Source organism: Pelobates fuscus, chromosome 4 (genome assembly GCF_036172605.1).
Source record: "Pelobates fuscus isolate aPelFus1 chromosome 4, aPelFus1.pri, whole genome shotgun sequence".
NCBI lineage: Eukaryota > Metazoa > Chordata > Amphibia > Anura > Pelobatidae > Pelobates > Pelobates fuscus.
This window is the reverse complement of record NC_086320.1, coordinates 262,638,426-262,656,579: the sequence shown is the minus strand read 5'-3', so window position 1 is coordinate 262,656,579 and position 18,154 is coordinate 262,638,426. Positions and strand designations below refer to the sequence as shown.

Below are 18,154 nucleotides of genomic sequence, written 5' to 3'. Positions count from 1 at the left end.
TGGTTTACCCAATGACAACACTACAATCTTGCTTGATCTCCAAACCCAGGCCGATTTAAACATGTGGCATTAATTTTTGCTTAAGTGGTATGAAAAACCTATGTTCATTTCACCTTTGACAGACCAATCCCCAGTCATTTGGACGGATGGATGCTGCAGTCCATACTGACTTTGCAGTTAGCTTTGACAAAATTTGGTCCAGAGACATGTGGCCCCCGAGACCATTAACCTACCATTATTTCATGAGACCTAAGCCCTCTCTGGTCTACCCCATAGTAGCAGCTAATACTTGGGATACCATGTTTTTTGTTTGTTTGTTTGTTTGTTTGTTTTTGTTAGCGTTCAAAGCTATTTATTGAGCAAGGCAATAACACTCAAAAGTATGTTTAAAAATGCAACAAACATATTGGACATGCAGGTCCTAACATCAATTTCAATGCGAACATAGTAAACAGCTATATAGTTTTCTGTAATGCAGGCTAAATACCAGCTTAATGTGTAACAGTGTACAGTGATAGCAGAGAGTGTGTCCTTGCAACATGAGGTAAGGTTGTTGCTCATATGCAATAAAACATTAACCAGTAAACAGCGCTCCCTTCTATGTGGGGGGCAATTGTAGGAGCTGGAAAAGGGAAAAATAAAGGATGACGTCGCAGGAGCGAGAGTTAATGGGCCAAGGAAAAGAGAGAGACGGGGAGAGAAGGTGGTTGACCGGGGAAAGGTGGAGAAGAAAGAAGGGGGGGCAGAGGATGGGAGCTCCTCCTGGATTTTAGGGTTGAGTCATGTGGTGGTTAAGGTAGTAAGGATGTATAGGTTAAGATACAGAAGCGGGATAGGAGTGGTCAAGCTCCCTTTACTATCCTATGCCAGTACCTCCCCCCACACCCCCGCACACTGCCTCGCCACATAAGCCGCTATGTCGCTACCTCTCCACATGCTTCTCCTTAGTTCCCAGCAGTGAGGCCTGAACAGACTCCGCCATGTATATCTCCTCTACCCTGTCCAACCATTGTCCCATCATAGGGGTTATGTCCTGCTTCCAAGGTAACAGGAACAAGATTTTGGTAGCGTTCAGCAGATGTCAAAAGATTGATTTTCTGTAAGCCGCAACGGTAGTTGATGTGGAGTGTAGAAACATCCATGTTGAAACATTCCTTGTCGCCAAGGATCTCCTCCGTTTTCTCTTTCTCCACAATGGCACAATGCGCGAGCAATCCCACCATATATGCGTTATCGTTCCCAGTCCCTCTCCGCACCTCCAGCAGACATTAGGCACGACTGGGAAGATTTGATGCAGGTTGTCCGGGGTTCTGTACCAAAATGCCAGAAACTTGTCGTTGGTTTCCTGATATTTGGAGCTAGAGGAACACTTGTGGCGGAGTATGAGTATCTTCTCCCACTGAGCCACTGTGAATGACTTGTCCAGAACATGTTCTATAGAAGGGACACTGTGGTTGTGCCGTCACAAAGTCCCTCGAACCATGTTAAGTCTCTGTGTAATGATTCCCTATTCGGAAGCTTCTGGTAAAAATGACTTGATTTGTGTGTGTCGGAATGTTTGGAGGATTGATGGCGGGTTGCCTTCGGTCAGATCCAGCAGAGGAGCCAAGCCAGAGTTGTTTAGTAACGTATGAATAGTAAGAAATTCTCCCCCTCCGAGGAAGTCCCATGACAGTGGTGGTAATCCACCACCTATGTGGGGATTGTGTGGTATCCGGAACAACATGCTCGACGTTGGGGATAAATGGGGGCCTCCCTGACGCTGTCCCAGGTTTTCAGCATTTGGGCCACTGTAAAAGTAAGGTCAAGATCTGCTTGTGCTAGCCTTTTTTAGAATTCCACACTGCCGTGAGGAGGGAAGGGAGCAGGTGGCCTTTATCTAGTTCAACCCATTTGTTTGTGTGTCAGGTGGGTATGCCATTCCAATATCCACTGTAGGACCGTTGCCTGGTGATATTTGCATAACTCTTGGAGTGCTAGACCACCCCCCCTCCCTTGGTGACGGAGTCTCGGCTGGCCTCCAAGCCAAACGAAGCGTATCATAGCGGAGAGTAAGTAAGCTGTAGCTAGAGCCAGAGGAAGTGTTTGGTAGAGGTACAGGATCCGGTCTTCCAACTTTTTTGCCAGGTGTTGGATTGATCCCTAGCCTCCCTCCCGGGGACAAACCCTGTTTGATCTGGGTGGACAATCCTCGGTAGCAGTACGCCTAATCTGTTGGACAGTATTTTTGTTAGTAACGTCCACATTAAGCAGGGAAATTGTTCTGTAGCTGCCACATAGTTCAGTCCTCCCAGCTTCGGGAGGACAGGGGTAGTAGCTGAGAGAGATTCGTGATGGAATTGGGTATCCGTTATGAAAGCGTTAAAAGCCTGGGTACGTTTCGTAAGTATGATATGTTAAAACTTTTTATAATAGACCAGAGTGAAACCATCTGGGCGCGCCCAGTCTTAGTAACCTTGATCGCCCACACCACTTCCTGATCCGTAATCAGCACCTCCAGGGCTTCCGCATCCTCTGGTCTCAGTCTCGTAGCCACAACATTTTCGAGGTATCGTCGTATTTTATCTTTATCCGCTACGTATTCCGGCCGAGTCAATAATTAAGAGGGAGAAAGGAAAGTGTAGAAGCGTGAAGTATTCGTCTCAAACCCGCCAGAGCAAGCCCTACAGTGTTCAGTCGCCGACTCCCTGCAGGAAGAGGTTGTTCACATGAGTATAGTTAAGGTGGATGGTCCAGTCCATGCAGACTCCGTCAACACGGTGAGTCTGGACAACTGAATAAGTGTGAAAGATTAACAATAATCAACCAACAGGTACTCTGCCACCTTATGATATGCCAAATGTTACTTGCAGGGACAAACTTGAGTATGTAAGCGGAATAACTACTATTCACATCAGTCGTGAATGAGTTTGCATTGCTGCCCCCACAAGAAGCAGCTATAGGATCCATATGGAGCTTTTGTCACCCTAATTCCTCCACTCCCCCCTGGGCACTATCCATCTATGCGCTCCTCCATATGGAAGACTTTGAGACAGGTGAAATCTAGCTTATGCTGGGCCTCAGCTTAGGGGCCATGCTATGGCCAGTATGTAAAATTAATCATTTAGCAAGCGTCGGTGAGGGCAAGGCCGGGCACGATCAGGTGTGTTTTGTCCATGGGGATGCCCTATGTGGGTGATGCACAGTCAGGGTCGAGGGAGCAGCAGATCGGGTAGAGTAGGTTGGTGGCTCGGGAGGGTCTGGGAGCCTAGCGCAGAAACTATGCTCCCTGTAGAGCTATGAGGATAGGGACGTGACAAGCCTGCATCATAGTTCGCCACGATTAGGTCTTTCTTGGCAAAGGCATAACAGGGGTAGTATCCCCGCATATAGCAAAGAAACGTAACATGTATCCTAGAGAATTAGTCTCCCCCTCCCTCTGCAACCTTAACCCATCCCCACCCCCTTTTTTTTGTTTTTGTTAGCTGTTGTCTTATACATTTCCCTCTCCCTCTCCCACCCCTCCCCATCTCTATCCCCCCCCCCCTCAATAAATGCACTAGGGTATGCAGAGAAATAACATTCCACTTCTCCCTAGCACCCCCCTGCCCAGTCTACCCCGGAACCTCTCCTATAGCAGCACTCCCCCCCGGCCCGCCACAACCCACGCTGAAGTCCCAACCTGGTAAACAGAAACCTCCCTGTTACCCAATGCATGACAACAATACAAAGCATTGCATATCTCATCTTATGATATCCCAGTCCAGGGTGGCTGCGGACCTTATAAACAAAAAATTAGACGGAATATCTTACATATAAATAACAGTAGAAATTCTGGTGGTGTGAGTATTATTCCTATAATAGGATAAAAAGCAAAGAAAACAAATAATGGTGCAGTATCGTTTGTACTGATGGGAGGAATTATATTATTCCCAATATGATCCCAATAAATTTGCACTCACAAACAAGGAGCCAATTAATATCCGGCTCAGATCATCAGCTTTGTGGGGTATCAGAGGTCCCACTCCCTCCTTTGTGTGTGCAGAGTCTTCCTTTAGTTGCAATAACAGGCATGCAGTAGTAGTTAAAGTGCTTTATTCCATAAAGTGCACATAAGTGATAAAAGTAAATAAAAACCTTACAGTCTGTACTGGTTAGTCCTGGATAAAATAGCAATACGCGTTTCGCCTCTCTGGGAGGCTTCCTCAGTTGCTGGTTTAGTGTCCATGGGGTTGTCGTCCTTTTAAGTCCGTTTCTTAATTCGTGAGGTGTATTACTTCCGGGTCGTGCCTATTCCTTACGCATTTCCGGTTTGCGTTCCACCATTGGAACGCATAGGGGAGTTATTCGCCGACTTCCTGTGTGTCTGTCTACTGGAACGCATCCTTGCGTTCCACTCCGCCGTCGATCTCCATTCCGGATAAAACTTTCAATGTCCATTAAAGTTCTTTATATAGTCCCAATACTATTAAACTCCCCACATTTCTCAAATGAAAAATAGAAGGAGAGGGGAGACAAAAAATAGATGGGGGTAGTCAAGGATCGAAATGTACTGTTTTTTACAGTTAAGTTCACCATTCCCTAATATCATAATTTTGTATTTATGTATCCAGTGGATATATAAAGTGTTAAAAAGTGCTGTCAAATGTATACCATTTCATACCCATATTCTTATCCTTTATGTATCAGTGGGAAAAAGGCTTACCAGTATTTCTCAAATATTGCTAAAATTGCCCCAATTTGCAAATGGATAGGGGTATAAACATAATGATAGGAATATAAACATGATCATAAATACGGAGTGGGTGAGCAAGTAGTCGGATATTTGTATGTCTCAGTAAAAAAATCAGAAAGGTATAAAATGGTAATGTTAAAAATACATATGGTGCGTGCTGTGCAGGAGTGTCAATCATAATAAAAACACTAAGGCATCCCATATGTACAATATTAAATGTATAGACTAACAGTCGGGTACTTTCTCCGAACAAGAATAAGTTAGGTGATGTATAGAAGCTATTAGTTAGCAGACAGTATTACACCCATAATCAACAATAAAAAGAAGGTATCTCAATGTCGTGTTATGCACAAAATATACACCATAAAGAGGTTGTGTATAGAAAGATGAGCTTTTAAAAATTTTTTTTTATCTAAAATGGCAAACTTCAAAATCTAGGTTGAGGCCATGGGGGACTAATGTTTTAAAATTATAAATAAATCTCATCTCTTCTTTTCCTAATTGTTTTATATAGTCTCCTCCTCTCCAATCTTTCTTTACTTCTTTAAGAGCACAAAAAAACAGGTTTTCTGGGTTTTGGTTGTGTGCCTGTTTAAAATGTAGCGGAACACTATGGGTCTCCATCCCATTTCTAATATTTCTTATGTGTTCCGCTATCCTAATTTTGAGAGGTCGAATTGTTCTCCCTACATATAATAAGTTGCAAGGGCATTTGAGGATATATATGATGCCCTTCGTGTGACACGTCAGATGGTCTGTTATCGTGTAGGGTCGTTTTATTATATTTTCTATGTTTGTAAGGTGTCTTTTGTGGCTATTGGTGGTTCTGCAAGGGAGGCACATTCCACATCCATAAAAACCCTTGAGGTCCTGTATCAGATGGTTTGTTTTTTTGGGGCTTAAGTGACTTTTAACTAAATAACTCTTAAAATTTCTGGCTCCCCTATATGTAATTCTTGGTCGTGAAGGTAAAATCTTATTTAAAATAGGGTCGTTCATAAGAAGGTGCCAATATTTTTTGATGGTCTTTTGAATATTTTTGTTTTGTCCATTGTAGTTACAAATAAATGGTATTTCATTCTTATTGAAGGCTTCCCTTTTAGGTTTATATTTTATTAGTTCACTCCTCGGTTTCTCTTTAACTTCTTCTATATCCCTTTCTAAGGCTAGTGTATCGTACCCTTTTTCCTGAAATTGTTGTTTTATATAATTGACTTGTTCTGTATAGTCTGTAACCTTCTTGCAGTTCCGTCGTATTCTTAGGAACTGACTTTTTGGTGCGTTTACAAGCCATGGGTGATGATGGCAGCTGTTTCTATCAATATACCCATTCGCATCTACAGGTTTGAAATGGTTCTTTGTAATTATATTCGAATCTTGGATGTTAATGTTAAGGTCTAGGAAATGGATCTCCTCCTCACTGTATGTGCTGGTTAAATGAATTCCCCAATCGTTAGAATTTAAATATTTAATAAAATCCTCTAGTTGGTCTCTGTTGCCTTTCCAAATAAAGAAAATATCGTCGATATTTTTTAGTTAAAGATTTAGTTAAAAGTCACTTAAGCCCCAAAAAAACAAACCATCTGATACAGGACCTCAAGGGTTTTTATGGATGTGGAATGTGCCTCCCTTGCAGAACCACCAATAGCCACAAAAGACACCTTACAAACATAGAAAATATAATAAAACGACCCTACACGATAACAGACCATCTGACGTGTCACACGAAGGGCATCATATATATCCTCAAATGCCCTTGCAACTTATTATATGTAGGGAGAACAATTCGACCTCTCAAAATTAGGATAGCGGAACACATAAGAAATATTAGAAATGGGATGGAGACCCATAGTGTTCCGCTACATTTTAAACAGGCACACAACCAAAACCCAGAAAACCTGTTTTTTTGTGCTCTTAAAGAAGTAAAGAAAGATTGGAGAGGAGGAGACTATATAAAACAATTAGGAAAAGAAGAGATGAGATTTATTTATAATTTTAAAACATTAGTCCCCCATGGCCTCAACCTAGATTTTGAAGTTTGCCATTTTAGATAAAAAAAAAATTTTAAAAGCTCATCTTTCTATACACAACCTCTTTATGGTGTATATTTTGTGCATAACACGACATTGAGATACCTTCTTTTTATTGTTGATTATGGGTGTAATACTGTCTGCTAACTAATAGCTTCTATACATCACCTAACTTATTCTTGTTCGGAGAAAGTACCCGACTGTTAGTCTATACATTTAATATTGTACATATGGGATGCCTTAGTGTTTTTATTATGATTGACACTCCTGCACAGCACGCACCATATGTATTTTTAACATTACCATTTTATACCTTTCTGATTTTTTTACTGAGACATACAAATATCCGACTACTTGCTCACCCACTCCGTATTTATGATCATGTTTATATTCCTATCATTATGTTTATACCCCTATCCATTTGCAAATTGGGGCAATTTTAGCAATATTTGAGAAATACTGGTAAGCCTTTTTCCCACTGATACATAAAGGATAAGAATATGGGTATGAAATGGTATACATTTGACAGCACTTTTTAACACTTTATATATCCACTGGATACATAAATACAAAATTATGATATTAGGGAATGGTGAACTTAACTGTAAAAAACAGTACATTTCGATCCTTGACTACCCCCATCTATTTTTTGTCTCCCCTCTCCTTCTATTTTTCATTTGAGAAATGTGGGGAGTTTAATAGTATTGGGACTATATAAAGAACTTTAATGGACATTGAAAGTTTTATCCGGAATGGAGATCGACGGCGGAGTGGAACGCAAGGATGCGTTCCAGTAGACAGACACACAGGAAGTCGGCGAATAACTCCCCTATGCGTTCCAATGGTGGAACGCAAACCGGAAATGCGTAAGGAATAGGCACGACCCGGAAGTAATACACCTCACGAATTAAGAAACGGACTTAAAAGGACGACAACCCCATGGACACTAAACCAGCAACTGAGGAAGCCTCCCAGAGAGGCGAAACGCGTATTGCTATTTTATCCAGGACTAACCAGTACAGACTGTAAGGTTTTTATTTACTTTTATCACTTATGTGCACTTTATGGAATAAAGCACTTTAACTACTACTGCATGCCTGTTATTGCAACTAAAGGAAGACTCTGCACACACAAAGGAGGGAGTGGGACCTCTGATACCCCACAAAGCTGATGATCTGAGCCGGATATTAATTGGCTCCTTGTTTGTGAGTGCAAATTTATTGGGATCATATTGGGAATAATATAATTCCTCCCATCAGTACAAACGATACTGCACCATTATTTGTTTTCTTTGCTTTTTATCCTATTATAGGAATAATACTCACACCACCAGAATTTCTACTGTTATTTATATGTAAGATATTCCGTCTAATTTTTTGTTTATATGATGCATTATTGGTGAAGGCTAAGGGGACCACACCTAGACGTTTGAGTATCTTACACACATACTTATCTCTCATTGAACACTTGCAAACCCTTATCTTTTGATACCAATTTACTGTTCCCCTTGCAAGTTAGTAAGTGAGTTCATACCGGGATAGAATGTCGTTTCTGGAGAACAGAAACTATCGGACTAATAATATTGATATGTGTTTTGATAAACATACAGAGCAAACACTAATGCCAGTTTATAATGATAAACACCAATCTAGATACAATTTAGAAAAGAACCTAATAAAAGAGATGAAAACGAAATGGGAAATAGCTACCCTTAAAAAGTACGTGAGGGACCAAATAACCCCTAGAGGACTTAGATTCCATAAAGATCCCAGTTTCGATAAAGAAGATCCACACTTCATGTCTGGATGGAATAAACTTTTAGATGGGTTCTCATATAGCATGATTGGCTACATAGTAGCAAGGAGAGAAGAAAATCTCCCAAAACTAGATGAAGAGATAAATAAATGGAAGAATAACCTAATAGAATCCACAAACCCAGAAATTTACAACAATATTCTGAAAGAGATTAAGACAAAAGTAGACAAAATAGAACAAGGTATAATAGAAATAAAAAAGAAAAAATACCAAAGGGATGTTACAGATTACCGGACAGGGAATGTTAGGAATAAAAACCAAAAAGAAAATAGATATAAACATTTCCAGGGGAGAAATAACCAAGAAAAATGGAGAACAAACTACCCAAATCAATGGGAAAAAAAACCCAGACCGAATACATTTGAGGAAACCGTGAGAAGGGAAATGGACAAACCTCAAAGAGATCGATTTGAAGAAAGACCAAGAAGAGAGAGAGAAAGAGAGAGAGAACGGACAAAACCACCACAGAGGAATGATGAACGGAGGAGTAGATGGGAACCAAACAGAAAATTCGACCAACGTCAGGAGAATCAAACTCCCCATAGAGAACACCACCAACTCAGAAGAAATAAGGATCAAATTGAAGGAAAAGAGAAACAGGTGTCTAAACCAAAGTCATACAGTGAGGTGGTCAAAGAAGGACCCCCAAGGTACCCTGAGGGAAATAAAATGAATAGTACTAAATACCCGACTATAACTAGGTTAGAACCACAAAACCTCATGGACAGAAATAGAAGTATAAGCAGATCCTTACCCCCAGACACTCCCCCTTCACCTTCTTTTTTTCGGAGGGACCTGATCCAGAACAGGCGAAAGTGGACACAGAGTCCACAAGCCTGGGAGATACCAGGAAAAAGACAAAGATCCACGGAAGGAGAAGAAGAAAGAGAAGAAGCGGGAAGGAAACACAGGGAGAAGAGAGGCAAAACCTCAATGTAGATGGTATTTTTAATCTAACTAGCCAACCCCTTACCGATGAACAAGTGAATATTTTTAGGAAAGGTCTAAAATTTGCCCCTACTGCGGATTTTAATTCTTTTAACTTTTTTGTAGATATGAACCATTTTATTCGCAAGTTGTGCCTAAAAAAATTATTTTACAATAAGGAAGAAAGAAAACAGAGTGAAGTAGAAGATGAGTACCTCCACACATCACTAAGGGAAAAATCCGATTTCTTTCCAAGACATTTGATCTCAAGTGAAATAAAAACATTTGAGACCATGGTCATGGATGAAGTAGGCAAATTGAAAAAAACTAATAAATACCAACATAATTTATCAGTGAAAGAAAAAACAACACTAAAAAGCATCCAAAATAATAAGGACTGGGTAGTGAAACCGGCGGATAAAGGAGGAGGAATTGTTATTTTTAATAAAGCACAATATATAGAGGAAGCACTTAGAATACTGTCAGACCCCACAACGTACAAAAAATTAAAAAATAATCCTTTAAAAGAAGTTATAATTACTTTTAAGGAATATGTGAATAAAGGAAAGGAAGTAGGAATTCTAAATGAAAAAGAAGCAGAATACCTCTGGATTAAAAACCCTAAAATCCCTGTGTTTTACCACTTACCGAAAGTACATAAAAACACCACGAATCCTCCAGGGAGACCAATCATATCAGGCATAGATTCCATATCCACTAGGATATCGGAATATATAGATGTTCTTCTCCAACCGATAGTCATGAAAACCCCATCGTATCTCAAGGACACGATGCACGTTTTACAGATACTAGAGGAAACAGAGTGGCAAACAGGATATTTTTTGGTAACTTGTGATGTCACTTCCCTCTATAGCAGAATCCCGCATGAAAAAGGGATAGCAGCAGTCAAGCACTTTTTATTAAAATTTGATTTTAAAATGGAACAAGTGAATTTTATACTAGAAGGCATTTTATTAATTTTAACCAATAATTTTTTTTGGTTTGAGGGAGATATGTACCTGCAAGTCTGTGGAACGGCAATGGGCACCAAGTTTGCTCCCAGTTACGCCAATTTGTTCATGGCCTTTTGGGAAGAAACACACGTGACCCAGGGCCACGACTGGGTAGCAAACTTGGTGTCCTATTGTCGTTTCATCGACGATATTTTCTTTATTTGGAAAGGCAACAGAGACCAACTAGAGGATTTTATTAAATATTTAAATTCTAACGATTGGGGAATTCATTTAACCAGCACATACAGTGAGGAGGAGATCCATTTCCTAGACCTTAACATTAACATCCAAGATTCGAATATAATTACAAAGAACCATTTCAAACCTGTAGATGCGAATGGGTATATTGATAGAAACAGCTGCCATCATCACCCATGGCTTGTAAACGCACCAAAAAGTCAGTTCCTAAGAATACGACGGAACTGCAAGAAGGTTACAGACTATACAGAACAAGTCAATTATATAAAACAACAATTTCAGGAAAAAGGGTACGATACACTAGCCTTAGAAAGGGATATAGAAGAAGTTAAAGAGAAACCGAGGAGTGAACTAATAAAATATAAACCTAAAAGGGAAGCCTTCAATAAGAATGAAATACCATTTATTTGTAACTACAATGGACAAAACAAAAATATTCAAAAGACCATCAAAAAATATTGGCACCTTCTTATGAACGACCCTATTTTAAATAAGATTTTACCTTCACGACCAAGAATTACATATAGGGGAGCCAGAAATTTTAAGAGTTATTTAGTTAAAAGTCACTTAAGCCCCAAAAAAACAAACCATCTGATACAGGACCTCAAGGGTTTTTATGGATGTGGAATGTGCCTCCCTTGCAGAACCACCAATAGCCACAAAAGACACCTTACAAACATAGAAAATATAATAAAACGACCCTACACGATAACAGACCATCTGACGTGTCACACGAAGGGCATCATATATATCCTCAAATGCCCTTGCAACTTATTATATGTAGGGAGAACAATTCGACCTCTCAAAATTAGGATAGCGGAACACATAAGAAATATTAGAAATGGGATGGAGACCCATAGTGTTCCGCTACATTTTAAACAGGCACACAACCAAAACCCAGAAAACCTGTTTTTTTGTGCTCTTAAAGAAGTAAAGAAAGATTGGAGAGGAGGAGACTATATAAAACAATTAGGAAAAGAAGAGATGAGATTTATTTATAATTTTAAAACATTAGTCCCCCATGGCCTCAACCTAGATTTTGAAGTTTGCCATTTTAGATAAAAAAAAAATTTTAAAAGCTCATCTTTCTATACACAACCTCTTTATGGTGTATATTTTGTGCATAACACGACATTGAGATACCTTCTTTTTATTGTTGATTATGGGTGTAATACTGTCTGCTAACTAATAGCTTCTATACATCACCTAACTTATTCTTGTTCGGAGAAAGTACCCGACTGTTAGTCTATACATTTAATATTGTACATATGGGATGCCTTAGTGTTTTTATTATGATTGACACTCCTGCACAGCACGCACCATATGTATTTTTAACATTACCATTTTATACCTTTCTGATTTTTTTTACTGAGACATACAAATATCCGACTACTTGCTCACCCACTCCGTATTTATGATCATGTTTATATTCCTATCATTATGTTTATACCCCTATCCATTTGCAAATTGGGGCAATTTTAGCAATATTTGAGAAATACTGGTAAGCCTTTTTCCCACTGATACATAAAGGATAAGAATATGGGTATGAAATGGTATACATTTGACAGCACTTTTTAACACTTTATATATCCACTGGATACATAAATACAAAATTATGATATTAGGGAATGGTGAACTTAACTGTAAAAAACAGTACATTTCGATCCTTGACTACCCCCATCTATTTTTTGTCTCCCCTCTCCTTCTATTTTTCATTTGAGAAATGTGGGGAGTTTAATAGTATTGGGACTATATAAAGAACTTTAATGGACATTGAAAGTTTTATCCGGAATGGAGATCGACGGCGGAGTGGAACGCAAGGATGCGTTCCAGTAGACAGACACACAGGAAGTCGGCGAATAACTCCCCTATGCGTTCCAATGGTGGAACGCAAACCGGAAATGCGTAAGGAATAGGCACGACCCGGAAGTAATACACCTCACGAATTAAGAAACGGACTTAAAAGGACGACAACCCCATGGACACTAAACCAGCAACTGAGGAAGCCTCCCAGAGAGGCGAAACGCGTATTGCTATTTTATCCAGGACTAACCAGTACAGACTGTAAGGTTTTTATTTACTTTTATCACTTATGTGCACTTTATGGAATAAAGCACTTTAACTACTACTGCATGCCTGTTATTGCAACTAAAGGAAGACTCTGCACACACAAAGGAGGGAGTGGGACCTCTGATACCCCACAAAGCTGATGATCTGAGCCGGATATTAATTGGCTCCTTGTTTGTGAGTGCAAATTTATTGGGATCATATTGGGAATAATATAATTCCTCCCATCAGTACAAACGATACTGCACCATTATTTGTTTTCTTTGCTTTTTATCCTATTATAGGAATAATACTCACACCACCAGAATTTCTACTGTTATTTATATGTAAGATATTCCGTCTAATTTTTTGTTTATATGATGCATTATTGGTGAAGGCTAAGGGGACCACACCTAGACGTTTGAGTATCTTACACACATACTTATCTCTCATTGAACACTTGCAAACCCTTATCTTTTGATACCAATTGGCTGCGGACCTTGGTCAATCTCTGAGTCCAGGGTCTGTGTTGGCAGGTGGATGGCCTGCATGTGTAGACGCATCTGCGCTCCCAGTAAGAAAAGCCTTGACAAAAAATGGGGCCATCCAATCCCATCCCCCTCCCAAAAACATAGGCATGGCCCCCCGTGAAGGAGGCAAGTAGGGTATAGGCCGTATTCGGGCCTTGAACCTCGTGGGGTTCGAGTAGCTGCTGTAGGCCTTTGCAATGGGGATATCCCTCGGCAGAAGGCTCCTGTGAAAACTGCGAGCAGGTGCCTGAACCCACATGCCCCCCTCCCCCCAAAAGGCCGTTGCTTGTATTACAATAAAATACACGGTTTTGTGTTAAGCGGTGTCTCACGAGTACAACAGTAACCCCAATGTACAAGTTTTATGGGGTTTTGGAAAATTACAGGGTCTAATATAGGATGTTCAATTTTTCAGTTTATACACTTTAAAATTTGCAGATTGGTTACATTGCCTTTGAGACCGTATAGCAGCCCAAGAATGACCATTATCCCTATCATGGCATATCATTTGGAAGGGCTATGTGGCTACCAAAAAGACTTAACATACAGTATATATATAAAAGTGTATTTTGTTACCAATATATATATATATATATATATATATATATATATATATCAAAATACAGTTACAATGAATTTACATGTGTATATATAATTTGTTTACATTTTTTAAATTGTATTTATTTATTTAATTTATCTATTATAATAATTATATGTATGTAGCTATATTTTATAAATAGATACACCCAGAGCTGAGACTGAACAGTACTGGAAGAATATATGGGAGCAAGAAGCATCTCATAACACAGAGGCCCAGTGGCTACTAGACCTAAAAGCAGGCCACTGCATACTGCTAGAACAGGAACCAGTCATTATCACAGTCGAAGATATCCAACAGAGAGCAGCACACATGAAGAGCTGGTCAGCCCCAGGACCTGACATGATCTACAACTACTGGATAAAGAAGTTAACAGCGCTGCATGACATCCTAGCAGCACAAATGAATCAGCTACTAGCAACAGGCTCCCTGACTGGCTAACACAAGGCAGGACAATACTGGTCATAAAGGACCCTCACAAGGGAACACAATCCAACTACCAATCAATAACCTGCCTCACCACAACATGGAAACTCCTGTCAGGCACCATAGCCTCCAAGATCCAAGGGCATATGTGCATATATGAGCAATACTCAGCATATATGAGAAGGGGATTGGAAACAACACCAGAGGATCAAAACACTAACTACTGGTAGACCAAGCAGTCACAAGGGATTCTAAGACCAAACAGACCAATCTGTGTACGGCTTGGATTGACTACACATGGATACTGGAATGCTTGGCTCTCTACAAGGTCAGCAAGACAATAGGAGCCTTCATCAAGAACTCGATGGGCAAGTGGAAAACAGCTCTAGAAGCCAATTCCACTACAATAACTCAAGTGAACATTAAATGTGACATATTCCAAGGTGATGCGCTATCTCCAATACAGTTCTGCATAGACCTCAAACCCCTTAGCCAGATCATCAAGAAGAGTGGATACGGATACAGGTTCAAGAGTGGAGCTACCATCAACCACCTACTCTACATGGACGACATCAAGCTGTATGCCAAGAATGAGTGAGACATTGACTCACTGATCCACCTAACTAGGGTATACAGCAAGGACATCGGAATATCATTTGGACTAGAGAAGTGCAGGCGGATGATAGCAAAAGGAGGGAAGATGATCAGGACAGAAGGAGTTAAAGTTCCAGAAGGCCAAATAGAAGATGTAGAGAACAGCTACAAGTACCTGGAGGTACCACAAACACATGACAACCAAGAGGAAGAGACAAGGAGGATAGCAACATCCAAGTACCTCCAAAGAGTCAGACAGGTCCTGAAGTCCAAGCTCAATGGCAAGAACAAGATCCAAGCCATCAACACATATGCCCTACTGGTCATCAGGTACCCAGCTGGAATAATAACCTGGCCAAGAGTAGAACTGATCACCATGGATGTCAAGACCAGGAAGCTACTCACTGGAGGATTCCACCCGAAATCCAGCACCCAGAGACTGTACACCTACCTCCATCGATATCTCAGCCTTTGTCCCCAACCACAAATATTAATTCTATGGCATATAGCTGTATGTGGGGTTACTTGTCTATTTAAACTAAGGCAACCCCCATACCTGGGTCATTGAAATTCGATTCAACCCACCCACTGCTTCCCTCTTTCTTATATTACTACTTTGGTGGGCCCTCTTCATTTACAAGCCTACCATACTTCCGTTTCGACACACATAACCGACTTTGCTCTATATCTCGACCTTTGTCCCCAAACACAGATAGATAGATAGATATAAAAGAATGTTTCAGAACATTATTATTATTATTATTAGTTTTTTATAAAGCGCCAGCATAGTCCGTAGCGCTTTACAATATTATCAAAGTGGGAGATTTAACAATCAATTAGACAATTACAAAAACTTACAGGATTAATAGGTTGAAGAGGGCCCTGCTCAAACAAGCTTACAGTATATAGGAGGTGGGGCATAAAACACAACAGGACAGGAGGTAGTAATCAAACAAACTGGAGTAAATCAGAGCTGGAGGAGAGAATAGTCTCCTGCCCTTTAGGAGAGAGCAAGGGACAGGAATGTGAGGTAGAGCTTACTCTGTGAGGCCATAAGCTTTCTTAAAAAGATGGGTTTTGGGGCACTTTTTAAAAGATTGAAGACTAGGGGAGAGCTTGATGGTCATAGGCAGGCTATTCCAAAGGAAAGGAGCAAGAAGTCCACCAAGTGTGAGTTGGCCGTACGGGTGCGACAGGAGAAGGTCATGGGCAGAGTGGAGAGACCGAGAAGGGGCATACCTGTGGATCAGTGAAAAAATATAGGAGGGGCTAGAATTGGTCAGTGCTTTATAGGTGTGGATTAGTAACTTGAATTGACTCCTATAGGATACAGGAAGACAATGTAAGGACTGACAGAGGGGAGAGGTGTGAGAGGAGCGACAGGAGATGAAAATGAGTCTAGCTGCAGCATTAATTACAGACTGTAGAGGGGCATGTATAAAGCCAATGTTTGTTGATTAAAATTAAAATCCTATTCACAAGACCCTAATGTGCTTCAATGAAGAGGAAATCATTCTCTGTTGATACTTTATGCTCTCATAAAGTAACCTCTAGGGAGACAGTGAATTGCAAGTATTCCTTTTTATAGACACCTTTTTTTCCTTTTTCAGCAGGAAGTCCTAGCTTTGACCCTCACCAGCAAGCTGTCACCTCTCTGATTACCTCTGAATGTTGTAAACAAAGACAAGTTGGCATGGCAACCCATTCTTTTGATGTGCTCAAAAAGCAGTGGATTTAAGAGTGCTGGGGGAACAAAACACATTTTCTGGCTAGTATGCTGGAGAGGTGCTGTATTAATTTCATGCTAGTGAATTTGCTGTTAACAATTTAAGTGATAGAATTATATTTTGCAGAAATGCAGAATAGTAAATCCAGGCTTTTAGTAATTGCAATAATACTTGATTTAAATAATGGTTTTGTTATGTAGAAAACACGAAATATATATATATATATGTATATATATATATTTTACTCAAACAAGGGTAGAGCAATTATGTGTAATAACTTAATTCATTCTGGCAATGCTATCATTCAGTTGCCTTATGTTAGTTTAAAAACTCACTAATTGCCTGACTGACTTTTAGATTTACAATAATGTAACCCTTTTTTGCCCTGCTCCTGTTTTTATTTCACTGTCCCAGCAGGAATAGATAATTGAAACAGGTAGGAACACACATTCTTTTATGCAGACTCAGATAACATGGCTTCTCCCTTGCCCTCTTCTTCTTGCCACTCTAGCCCTTCCTCCTCACATGACAGGGGAAACGTTCAAGTTCAAGATCTCAAACTTAAAGCAAAACAGCAAATATTATAAAAGTACTTCTTTATGTATAATCTATGTTTCCAGATGACAACTGCATGCTTAAATGTATAATTACAGGAACAGGGCTGGCAAAATAAAAGCAAAACAAGACTTTTAAATCCCTTGGTCCTATTTTTTCAAATTAACGTGTAAGGTGATGTATTCTGCGTGTGTGTATGGGTGCTTGCAGATTTGTATTCATGAGGATGTAGGCTGTCTTATATTGCATAAAAAAGCAGAACTATAGCAACTTAGAAAAACTGAAACTTTTTGCTGTGCACAAGTCTATGTGTGCATGATCAGCTTGTAGTATATTGTGTGTTACGTTTGTGAGCAGTCTATCATATTATGTGTGAGAATGTGGGCTGTGTATGGGGTGCTGCCTGTGTGTGGTGATATTTTGTACTTTTTGTGGTGTTGTATATGTGTGAGGGGACTGCCTTGTATATTGCATGTGGGAGGTTGCTGGAGGGGTTGTGTGCATGTTAGATGGTTAGCTGTAGTGTTACATGCCTCTCAACATTTCAAATAAACAAAGACGGACACTTTTATTTGAGGGGTGTTAGTGGAAGTGTGGACAGAGTGGGGCTGTCCTGAAAAATGTACCTTCCTAATAACTATTTGTGTAACTAAAATGTAATTTAGAACAAAAATAATTAATCTTATATCCACAGACTGATTTTGAAACACATTTATTGTAGTTGCTAACCGCTGTTGTAAACTATACTCCTAGCTTATAGATGCTGATTGACAGCCAGGAGGAGGCATCTTAGTAGCTGCTTAAAAGTGCCAATGTCGTTTGAAAATAAAATTTTTAGAAAGAAAGAAAGAGTGGGGCACTCAAGCTGAAGTTACATAGTTACATAGTTACATAGCTGAAAAGAGACTTGCGTCCATCAAGTTCAGCCTTCCTCACATATGCTTTTGCTGTTGATCCAAAGTGCTTTAGGGGTTTGCAATG

General features: G+C 39.9%; 1 protein-coding gene across 1 annotated transcript in view; it reads left to right on the top strand.

Moving 5' to 3' along the window:
- Window positions 1-18,154, top strand: part of POU6F2 (POU class 6 homeobox 2) — a 385,749-nt gene that overhangs the window by 346,179 nt on the left and 21,416 nt on the right. The window lies entirely within an intron of this gene.